At 41.2% G+C, this 12,420-nt stretch overlaps 1 pseudogene; it reads left to right on the forward strand.

The window, feature by feature from the left end:
• The first annotated feature begins 9,415 nt into the window (after nt 1-9,415).
• On the forward strand, nt 9,416-9,900 carry LOC112313183 (trafficking protein particle complex subunit 6A pseudogene; annotated as a pseudogene).
• Nucleotides 9,901-12,420: the final 2,520 nt, after the last annotated feature.

The raw sequence follows: 12,420 nt of genomic DNA on the forward strand, positions 1-12,420 counted from the left end.
CAAGCCACCTTAATTCCCCTTTGTCTGGGCCTCTGGGGATCATGAGGTTCCTTACTCTGGAGGTTGTGGGGGTTTTCCAGCATTATCTACATGTTGTGGAGAACAAAATAAACTCAAATTTGATCTCAGTAGCAGTCCTCTCTCTGTGGCCGGTGCATTGCAGTATAACTTCAATCAACTCTCACCCAAACAATCAGAAATTCAGCTACCAGAATTCTTTTCCTCTATTTCTACAAATATAATTGTATTAACCTCATTAGTCAAATTTCTTGAGCACTTATGGTGTCTACTATGAAGTCTACAGAATAGCACTTCCTAACAAGAGAAACTGATATGTAAACAAGTAATAATTTAATACTCTCCCATGGCTCTCATTACTTCAGATATGGAAATTGTCCTACAAATGCTGGTCTTACCAAGATCTGCATCTTTGACAGCCCCTGGCTCATCTCACCATCTCCTCCGTCCTCCCTGCACTCCAGCCATTCCAGCTGCTCCCTCTCCACGGGCCTTTACCTACAATGTTCTTCCCATCTCCCACCTCCTTCACCTCTTTTTTTGCCTAGTAAACTCTTACTTGTCCTTCAGATCTCTGCTCAGGGATCTCTTTCTTAGGGATCTGGATACTCATCAGCCTGCTTGACTTGGGTCTTGCCCTGTGCTCCCAAAGCCTTTCTCCTTTCTCACACCCTCACCACTCATCCCTTAGAGTGTGTGCCTCTTTCCTGACTGATACAGACTTTAGTCTACAGACTCTGGGAATCTGAAATTTTTTGACCAAGGGAAAGATGAGATTAAAGTCTGGGGAAGATAAATTGTCAGATGTGAGCAGAGTATATTAAACAAAGGAAGAGATTGCAGGCACAAGGAAAAGACTAGAATGATTATCTTTTAAATGTCAGGCCTGTGGCTATTTTAAAAATATTATCTTATCGTTCTTCATCATATATCTCTGAGGAAAGCATTGATGTCCCCATTTTTTAACTGAGAGACTGAGACCAAGAAGGGTTTAATAACTTGCTCAAGGCCACACAGCTGGTATGCCCAGGACTGCCTGTCTTTTGTAAGAGTCTACCTCTCAGGGAATCTATCATAAAAGCTCCTTTACAGGAAGATAATGGAAAGGAAAGTAGTCACCTGACAGAGGTTATAGAGGAAAATTAACAGGATGTATTGATGACCAAATTTGGGGACAGAAGTATGGGAAAGGAACTCATCCAAGATGACTGAAGTTCTTAACTGGCCACTTTCTTCTGGAAACATTCCCAACACCTTTTACTTGTGATCACTCCATCAGAACATTTTTCAAATAGTTTTCCAATTCCCAGTCTTATTTGCCTGGCTTCCCCACTGGACCTCCACAGTGAGGGAGACAGCCTACAAGTACCCAGTAAAGATTTGCCACATGATCACAAGGCAATCAATGAACAAAGGACTGGGTGATTGGGAGAATGGGGATGCCAATGACAGATTCACAGAGAGAAGTGCTCAGAGCAAAATGCCAAGGATCAGTCAGCCAGAGCATGTAGAGCAGCTCTCTGAGGCTCACCTGGAGTGTCTGTCTGTGAGGACCTCTGTGACTTAATCCCACTAAAGAACAGAATGTTCCCAGTGAGCTTTAGTGATTGGATGGGGCAGGGCTTCCGCATCCAACTTTAAAGGAGCCCAGCTTGGTGCATCCAAGGCTAGGTACAAAATCAATAATGCCACAACTGCAAATCTCAGAGAATTCCCTTAGTGATTTATTGGTTGCTACATTTGACACTTGAACAACAATTTACGCCACAGCTTGTAAAACTTTAACAACACGAAGGATTGATTTCTCTTGAGAGTTTGCAAGGATGCCCTCCAGAGAGAGAGGATCCATATGTTGGCTCTTAAAATGGAAGCTACCTCAAACTTTCTCTATTTCCAATCTTGGGAAGGGCCAAAGAGCCCTGCAAAGCTGTGATCACCACTTTGTTACCTCTGGAAGTTGCAAAAACTCCTCCTCACACTCCAGGGAAGTCTCCATATTTCTTCCACATCTCTTCACATCTCGTCAAGGTCTCCATTACCTCCTGAACAAACCATGGCAGTCATCTCCTAATCTGCTTCCAGTAGGTCTCCCCTGCTTGCCTCTCCCTCCACACTATTAGAAGATAAGTTTTTCTAAACACTGGCCAGAACTAAGCGTAAAAAGAACAATGCCTTAGGCTGTTTGGGAGGTTGGCAATAAGGGATAGAAAGGTGACAGGTAAAGGGTATGGAGTTTCTTTTTGAAGTGATGAAAATGCTCTAAAATTCAGTCTGGTGATGGTGGTATCTGTGAATATACTAAAAAAACTTTGGATTACACATTTTAAATACAATTATTGTATAGTATGTGATATCTAAATAAGACTGTTAGAAAAAGTTTCAACCATTGTCCATTAGGGTCTATTTGTTACAACAGTTCAGCCTACCCTAACTAATACAACCTATAATTTCACAATCCAGTAATGTGCTTATTTTGATATATATTCTCTATACTTTGTTTTGTATGAATACAATTTTTTTAAAAACAAAACAACAAATATTCTTTAACCACATTTGTTCATTAATTAATTATAACTATCTTGCTTTGCCAATAAATATGGTCCTTTTTCATTTAATTTAATACCCAGCATTAAAAATTTTCAGTTTTATTATAGATTAAAATCTTGTGTTTGGTAAACAGCTAAGCTTTATTTTTTTCACTTTTCATTTTATCATAATATCAATTTTTAACTTTTTAAATCTTTGTTGTTGTTATATTTTGCATTCTAAAAGATTTCCTTTACTTTTTATACCAATCCTTTTATCATATTTTAAATTTCCAACCTTCTATCTTTTTCTCTAAATGTTCCTTTGCACTTATTCTGCCCAGCCAACCTGCCTTCTTTCTGTGGTTCAAATGTACCCAATTTGGTCACCTGTTGGAGTTTTGCACTTATTTCTTCCCCATTAAGCACTCTTTTCTCAGATCTTCCTGAGGTTAATTCCTCATTTTTCAATTCTCAGCTCAAACATCATCTTCTCACCCAATCCAGTAATGTACTCCTACCACTAATAGTTCCACTACACTTACTGTATCAGTCTATTCTATTGCCAACATGACATTTAAAATTAATGATACTATATTGATTATTTTTTATCCACTTTCTGTCTGAATTCTCTACATGAATGGAAGCCCCACATGGACAGAGGTGGTGTCCATTTTGCTCAGTGGTGCCAACAAATGGTGTCTGGCACATAGGGGTCCTTGATAACTAAGTGTGCACTGTGTGGATGAGTGACGTGGCTGCCCAGTCACATGCTGCACACCCTGAGAAAAATCACTGCGATCCAGCTCAGTGAAGCGTCCATTTCAGTTCAGAGTATCACCTGTGTGGGACTCTTCCCAACAGACCAGATTTAAATTCTCCTTGACCACCATAGTTCCCAGAACTACTCATCCCTTCATGGAGTACAGAACTTCTAGCCAGAAAGGCCGAGCATGTATCTCACAGAGCCATTTCCCATCAGTAGAAAAGCCTTCACTAGCAAGCAGCAAGATCTTCCAAAGAGATGAGTCAAGAAAAATTCTATGCCTTAAGACAGAACTTTGGACATGTACACAGTATTTACTAAGTATTTACTTACTTAGTATTTATTTACTTAGTAAATACTATTTACTAAGAAGTTAGCATAGATAAGTGCAACAGGAAATAAGTAGAAGTATATCTAAAATAGTCTAAAAGAGACACCTGTGGTTATAGGTTTTAGCCACTTCCTTGGTGTGAAAGAACTAAAAGTTGCCATCAACACTTGCTGTAAATCTTTTTGCTTTTATGTTATATAAATATGTGTGGTGAATTGTATATAGGTTATAACAAAATGGTGATGGATCAGTCACTTTCAACAAATTCTGAACTAAAGAGTATGTCTTGATGTTCCATATATACAGCACACAAACAAATGAACACTAATTGTCACTTCTTAAAAATGTGAACACTTTTTGGCCCTACAATTCTACTTTAAGGAAGTTAATCAAAAGAACCAATTAAGAATGTGAATTTTTGGCCATAAAGATAGTCATCACAATATTCTTTATAACAGCAACCTAAATGTCCAACAACAGGCAGCTAGTTGTAGCCATTTCAAAAGTTATTCTGTGGATAAATATTATTAGCATTGAATGAGTTCATTGGGTTGAAAAAGCAGGTTATAAAATAATGTGATCCCACTATTTATACAGTGCATATATATAGTTCAGCTACATGTATAGGAACATATATATGATATAAATGTAAGAGAGAGTAAAGGGTAAGGAAGAACACACACTAACTGAGATCTCAAAATAAGTTTCTCTAGATAGTGATATTATGAAGGATTTTTTAAGTATACATTTTGATTTTCTTCAGTGTAATTTAAATTTTCTCTTTTTCCTAGAAAATAATGAATAGTTGCTACCATTGCAATACAAAGAAAAACTATAAAATTTTAATAAAAACCTTTTTGGTGATGAGAATGAGCACAATTAAGTAAAAAACATCCTCTAAGTGTTTCTTAACTAGTTCATTCCTCCTAAAATTGTCATATATCATGCACACAGATGATGACACAAAGATTCAAGCCCAGAATAGACTAATAGAGTCCAAAAAACACCTCCAGTTGGGATCTTTCTTGACCAGTTCTTCTTACATCTGACTAATCCTTTAACTACCAAGAAGCTACTATTCCATGCATGTCACTTTAGCCTTTTCATCAGTCTTTTCATTCTTTTTAATAGGCTCCATGCTTTAAGCTCAGGCTACCATAACAAAACAAACAAACAAACAACAACAACAAAAAAACAGTCTGGGTAGCTTAAACAGCATGAATTTATTTCTCACAGTTTGAGAGGCTGGAAGTTTAGGATCAAGTTGCCAGCTGACTCAGTCCCTGGTGAGAGCTCTCTTCCTGGCTTGCAGACATTACCTCTCTTTGTCCTCCCATGACCTTTCCTTGGTGCATGCTTGCAGGGGAAGAGATATTTCTCTCCCACTTCTTATAAGGTCACTAATTCCATCGGGGGGCCCATTCTCATGACCTAATCCAACACTACCTCCCAAAGGCCCCACCTTCAAATGCCATCACTTTGGGGGGTTAGGATTTTAACATATGCATTTGGGGGAAACATAAACACTCAGTCCATAACACTCTACTTCTTATTATTAAATATGAACATTTTCCAGGGTTCTGTCCTGATGCCCTACACGTTCTCCATTTTTTACACATCAGTGCTTTCCACCCCATCTTTTTTGAATCTCAAATATCTTCCAGAGAGACCCAAACTCCAAATCCAGGCCTAACTCCCCCCACCCCCAAGTCTCACAAACCACTCTAACTCACATACCTTAAAGCATCTACCCTCTTCCAACCCTGCTACTCCTGTGATGCTCAGCACTTTGGAGGATGAATGGACACATTTGCCTGAGCCAGAAGGCTGGGAGAAGACTCTGACTCTTCCCATTCATTCCTAGTGGCTTATCAGGATAAGTCAGAAAGATCAAAAAATGAAAAGATAAAACAAACTGGCCTGAAAAGATTTGAAAGCTCCTGAAATATTGATTTGGTGACTTTCCGGTAGCCATGAGGAGACACTGCAACTCAAACCCATCTTTTCTTAGCAAATAAGCTCCAAAAGATGACCCAGTGAAACAAATCTCATTGAAAACAATAGCTCTTACACATGGACTCTAATCAGAGGCTCTGAGATGTGATCTGCCCAGGCAGCCATTGGCCTCTTCTGCCATTTTACATTTCCTTTTTAATCAGATCCCTAGATGCTACAGATCTCACTTGCGTAGATTTAAAAAGGCACTTTGATTAATGTACTTGATCAGTGTCTGTTCTGGTTTAACGAGGCTGTCCTCCTCCACATTTCACATTTCACACTTACATAGCACCACTTCCGTTTTATTACAGGAACTGAAAAATGTGATGGCCTGCCAGACAGCAAAGTAATTTATGAAAAACATATTTTTAAAAAGAGTATTAAAGCTTGGAAAAAAACCCTCATAGCCTGTCACTGTTTCAATTTTAAATGGGCTATGCAAATAATTAAATGTCAGTTCATATTGACACTATCAAATTTAGGGGAGTATAGATGCTATACAACCCCAGAGTCCTAGGAGATATTAAATCAGAGTTTGTTTTCAACATGAAACAACAGTACCAACTAGATAAAAAATGACCCCATTTCCAAAGGCCTCTACATGCTACAAATGTTTCCATATATACCACAATTCTTTAAAAAGAGATAAAAATATAGATGAACTCATAAACACATTTAAGTACTAAATCCCTCTTTGCTCTTTTATTTTTCTCAAGCCTCCGCTGCCTCACACTAGCCTATTTCAAATATTGACTTCCAGGAAAGGATGGATGAGAACAGAAAATAATCAGGGCTAAGGTAATGGATACTGCTCACTCTGCTTTAGAACAGTTTAATTTGGATATATACCTGAACTTTGCTCGTAGCTTTGTACACCTGAGTCTCAATTATTCCCACCAATGAGCTCTGTGTACCAGGTACTGCATAGTGTGTACTATGGTGCAGTATTTCAGGTTAGCAGCAAAGTTGAAAATCCCTTTAAAATGACATTGAAAAAAAAAGGTCAGTAAATAAATATTTATTGTGTAAAGCATTTTGTTTTATTGTATAAGTTCTGTGATAAATAAAATACACTGTAAAGGAAAGACAATAACAGCAGAAAACTTGCCTTTCTCTGTTTAAATTCTTAATGGGATTTAGGGGAATTCCTATTTCCAGAGCACCTAATGACTTGTCATCAGAAGTAGGACCAGATCAGGCTGGCTGTCAAAAGGAATCCAGTTCCACATCCAGGATTGCTTGGCCAATAAGAACCAATCCTATAATGACAAAAGCTGGCCCTCATATCATGACGTGTCCCTCCATTGCCCATAGCCGACATCACAAACTAATCACAGCATTGACTATCTAGTCCACAAGTATTTCCTGAATGTTTTCTACATATCAACATCTAATAAGCACAGTGGACACTGCAGTGGACAAGGTAAACCAAGTCCCTGCCCTCTCGGAGCTTGCATTCTAGTGGGAGAAGAAGGCAGCACACAAAAAAGACAAATCATTTCAGTTAATGTGAGGTCCTAGCAAAGGAGATAGAGTGTGAAGATGGGAGAGGGAAGGCACTTTAGCTGGGGTGGTCAAAGTCCTGTTGGTAGAGGTCACATTTGGGAAGAAACTTGACCAGGGAGCGAGGGCCAGCCAGACAAGACCTGTCAGACTGACCCCTCCACACAGCACTCCCGACAGCCATTGCCAGTCAACGGCCAGTTGGCTGTGCTATGGATGAGCCCTGTGCAAAGAAAGCACTCAGTGTAGCTACGGGAACACATTTAATATCAAATGCAAAAGATTTTGACATAGAGGGTGGAAGGAAGACTTGGAACACTTGGATTCTAGTCTTCTTTTTAACCTTTTAGAATCTTGGTTCCCTCATCAGTAAAATAAGAGGGTTGGAGCAAATGATCTATAAAATTTCTTTTATATCCTACGGTCAATAATTCTAACTAAAAAGTAAAGTAGGGCTTTAGAAAATGAGAGAGATAAGGTAGACTAAGTAAAAAAGTCTTTCTGGAAATGGGATCATTTGAACCGTTAGAAGAGAAAAAGATGTAGCTACAGCTTCTTAGAAGCTTCTTGGTGATTTCAGAAAGAGCCACAGTCAGCCCCTGGTTGTGCAAGCAGCTTCAACTGTCAAAATCCAAAGCACTTTTCACCTTGAATTCTAAATGAAAATGAATCAGTGTCATCTTCTCAACCATACACGTAGCCAAAATCACCAACATCCCAATATGTTGTTTGGTCACCTTGGAACATCAAGGGCTACACAAAGGCAAATCATCGTATCATAGAATAAAGAATAGAGCGTTGTGAGAGATTCAGCAGGAAGCATCCACCTGTCACTGCCACTTGCCAATGAGAGAGACAGACCTTTCAGAAGTGCCATCCATAGAAGAGGATTATAAACTTTCATGGTAATGTTGTATCTGGAGAAAGAGTCAGGTATTTGTTTTAAAAAATCCTGGTATTGCTTCACAACAGCATTAAAAACTGGTCCCAAGTGCATAAAAATGTCCCCTTTCTTACAGGCAGTAGTTCAGTTTGGGTCTTCACCATAACACAAATACTTACATGTTACTGTGATATTGTGAATTTAGATGATAAATGATTAAAATTCACTTTGTGAGTACAAAGTGCTTCATAAATACTTAATCTCCAGAGAGACTTCAACTGAGAGGTTCTAACTCTATTTGGATTTCTGTTTACCCAAGTCACACAGGGTCCCTGTTCGATTTGTAAATATTTCAAGCTCCGCTCTATCCTCTTCACAGTTCACCCTGCTGCTGATAGATGCTGACTTGGATCTTGCCATTCAGGCATACTGAGAAATCCAGGACAAGCTAGGAATGGTTTTGAGTTATTTATGATTTGCAAACCGCCCCACCAATGTACTGTTTCTCTGTTTTTCATGCCCTGAAGCAAATATGAAACTATCTCTGTGACTTATTGCAGACCACAGGGATGGATGGTTTTACAGGAGGACACTTTGTCCAGAAAAAAGTGCATGCTACCAGTCTAGCACTTTGGGCCCACCACCTCTTCATCAGCCAAAATGCAGCCTTCCACCCTCCAAGCCAGGGCCAAACAGGAGGATGACCAAAGACTCACATTCCTCAGAAACATACAAGCAAGAGCAGTAGAATATCAAGCCTCTAGCTCCTCCCCAAGAAGCAGCAATTCTGGAGACGCTCACTCAGCAGAGCTTTGGTCTGTGTTCTAGAACCTTTAAGGCCAGGCTGGAGTCTTATTGACCAGAGAATCTGTGGTGAGTAATGCAGCACAGCAGTGATGCTACTTCATTTTCCGGGTCCTCGATCTTCTCATTTGCAAAATGAAGGTGTGCATCGTCTCCTAAGGTTTTGTAAATCATGGTCACCTGCTTAGTGGATACACCTGTGTTCAAATCTTATCTCTGGCACTAACTGCTTGTGTTGCCTGGCCTCAATTCACTTGTCTGTGTAATAAAACAAAAAACTGCCACACAAGGTAACTCTAAGGAATAAATTAATTAAGTGTGTGCATGCATTGTTCAACTGCAGTGAACTGATTGGCTACATATTTTAAAAGTCCAGTCATTGTTAATATAACGAGAACAGTTTGCATGATATTGATGTAACCTGGCAGCCAAGGAGAGTGGACTGGAATGCATATACATGAACAATGACAACTTCACTGTACTAGTCAGTGGGAGCAGTAGACACCATTGAATGAGCATGTGCGCTGTGTGGCTGTCACATTCAAAATGACAGCACTGGGCCATAGTTAAGTGCGCGAGGCAGACTAATGGTGGATGCGGTTCTTTTCGAGTTTCTACACACAGAGATGGTGGCGGAGTTGTGGGCACACAAACCCAACCCTGATCCTGGCTCCGGAGAACAGAAGATGAACCTGTTAGTGCTGGAAAGAATGGTTTCCATGTGGGCCAAGCCCTGGGTGAGAGGCTGCCCTGGGAGACTCTGGCCCCCAGGAAAGAGCTGGATGTCCTCAAGTTCCTGTGCAAAGACCTGTGGGTGGCAGTGTTCCAAAAGCAGATGGACAGCCTCTGCACCAACCACCAGAGGACCTACATCCTATAAGATAACAGCTTCCCCCTGCTCATCTGGATGGCCTCGGGCCTGCAGTACATGGAGGAAACCCCCAAGTTCCTGGCCTTCACATGTGGCCTCCTACATGGCACCCTCAGCACACTGGGCATCAAGAGCCTGGTCACCACCTCCATGGCAGTCCTGCCAGCCTGCCAGTTCCAGGTGGTGATCCAGAGATCCTGAGGAGCCCCAGGCCTCAACCCCCAGCCTCCAGCCCCCACAGAGTCTCACCCAGGGCTGCCGGGGAATGCCAGGCCCTGGGATGGCAAGCAAGGCAGGCAGTCCAGCCACTTTGGGGTGTCGCACATGCTCAACAAGCGGGTGTTGGGGGTGGGCATCCAGGGCAGGGTGGTCCCAGCCACCATCAGGCCTGGTGTGGAGAGATCCCCTTCGGGCACATCACTCACTCCGCAGTGCAAAAGCTCAATAAAGTTTCTGTGTGTCTGGAAAAAAAAATGACTGAGTGAGTAGAGCAATGAATCTGCATCAAATTCTGTGTTAAGTTTGAACATTCCTCTGTGGAAACTGTTCTGATGATTCAGGAGGTTTTCAGGGATGATGCAATGAGTGCAGCGCAAATAAAATTGTGGCACAAACACTTCAAAGATGGTCAAGAATCTGTTGGAAGTGATCCACATTCTGGAAGGCCTGCAACAAGCAAAACACCTGAGAACGTTGAACGTGTACGGGATGCAATCAACTGAGATCAGTGATTGACAGTATGAAAACTAGAAGCTGATAGGGGGATGTTAAAAATGACTGTGTCCGATTTTGACACAGGATCTTGGCATGAAACTGTCATGGCAAAATTTGTTCCGTAGCTTCTGCTACCAGAGCAGAAGGAACATGGTGCTGCAGTTACTAATGATTCTGGGAGAGCTATGTGAGGTCCCAAGGTGACTATTTTAAAGGGGACTAAGCCATAATTGTCCTATATACAATGTCTCTTGTATCTTCTTCAGTAAATGTCTCTATTTTTCATATTATATGGCTGAATACTTTCTGGACAGACCATATAGAGAGAGAGCCACCTCTCTCATATATATATATGAGAGAGAGACCTCTCACATTACCGCCCAGCACAGTTTCCTCTCCCATGGACCTCACTAAGCACTAGATTGGCTACTTCTTCAATTTAAGTTGAAAACAGAGTTGGACCTGCAGTGTAGCCCAATCCCTGTTTGAATGAAGAGTTTATCTGGACCACCCCGTTGAAGATGGAGATCCCGGGCTAATCATGTCTTCCACTCGTGAAATCTGGTCAAAACATCCAGGCATGCAACATGAGGATCTAGGTAAACAGGAAAGGAAGATCAGATACCTAGAGATGACTATAAAGTGTATATGTATCAGTTCTATTATCTTAGTTGCTAAGGACAAAACCATATTATTATATCTTGTGATTTTGTTGGTCAGAAATTTAGGCCAAGTTCAGCTGGAGGACGTTTCAGTTCTACGTGGCATTAACTGAGGTCAGTCTGCAGTATTTAGATGATAAACTGGACTAGAGCGTTCAAGACAACTTCATTCTTGTTTTGGGACTGGCTAGAAGGCTGGGCTCAGCTGGACTGTCAGCTGGAGCAACTACATGCCAAGCCAACATGGCAGTCTCAGGAGAGTCAGACCTCTTCAGGGCTTCTTCTAACCTAGATTTGGAAGTCATGCAGTATGGCAGTTGCCCCATCCTGTCCGTCTAGTCATTCTATTGGACCTCTAAGACTGGTCCAGATTCAAAGAGATGAGTAGCAAAGAATTTTCAGCCATCTTTAATGTACCTGGATACTTGAGATTCAGTTTTGCTTTGTAGAATCAACTGTGGGTACCACCTCCTTCATCCTCTCATCCTTCCCAATGTCACACCAATATCTTCAATGAAGAAGTCAAGACTGAGGTGTCACCAGAGCAACAGAGTACCTCAACAGGTAAATATGTATACTCTGACTTGTCACCATCTCAGTTCATATGTTGCTTTTATTGTGGGTTGGCTGTGCCTTTGTTCTGCATCATCTTTACCCCAAGATCAAGACTGAGAAAGCAGCTTCTATATGGAACACTGCCCACTGTAATAGCAGAGATAAGAATGAACAAGTGGCTCTTAATGTTTCTGTTCAGAGGCGGCACCTGTCATACACACATGTCATTGGTAAAAGCAAGTCAAATGGTAACACTGAATTTAACAGGATGTAGAATTCTCCCACCACAAGGAGAGCTATGCAGAGAAGGGCACCCCAGTACCTGGTGAATAGTAATGTAATTCACCATAGTCTGTTTCCTGGACACCAAACATGCAATTCTCTCCCCTTTCCACATGAAAAGACACTTTTCCCTCTGACACAGATCCCGGCCCACAGGATCCGGTGTTGTGGCTGCAATATACAAATACACACAGACTACAGAAATCCTGTGGAGGAAAAGGGATGGCATGGCCACTCTCTAAGTGAGAGAGGGAGAGAGGGCTAGAGAGAGCCCAAGAGAGAGAGCCGACCCCTGCCTGGACAGGCTTTTATTGTTTTTCTGGGCACATTACATGGAGGATGGTCCTCATTTACTATGCACAGGTTCATCACAGGTGATTACCTTTTAAAGACAACAAAGGACAGAATACTGCTAATTACTTCAAAGACAAGGATGTTACAGCTCAAGGGGGAAACTGCTCACACTCCATACTTGGGTGGTTTAGCACAGACTTTAGGAAGTTAAAGA

The sequence above is a fragment of the Desmodus rotundus genome, chromosome 2 (assembly GCF_022682495.2).
Source record: "Desmodus rotundus isolate HL8 chromosome 2, HLdesRot8A.1, whole genome shotgun sequence".
NCBI classification, from domain to species: domain Eukaryota; kingdom Metazoa; phylum Chordata; class Mammalia; order Chiroptera; family Phyllostomidae; genus Desmodus; species Desmodus rotundus.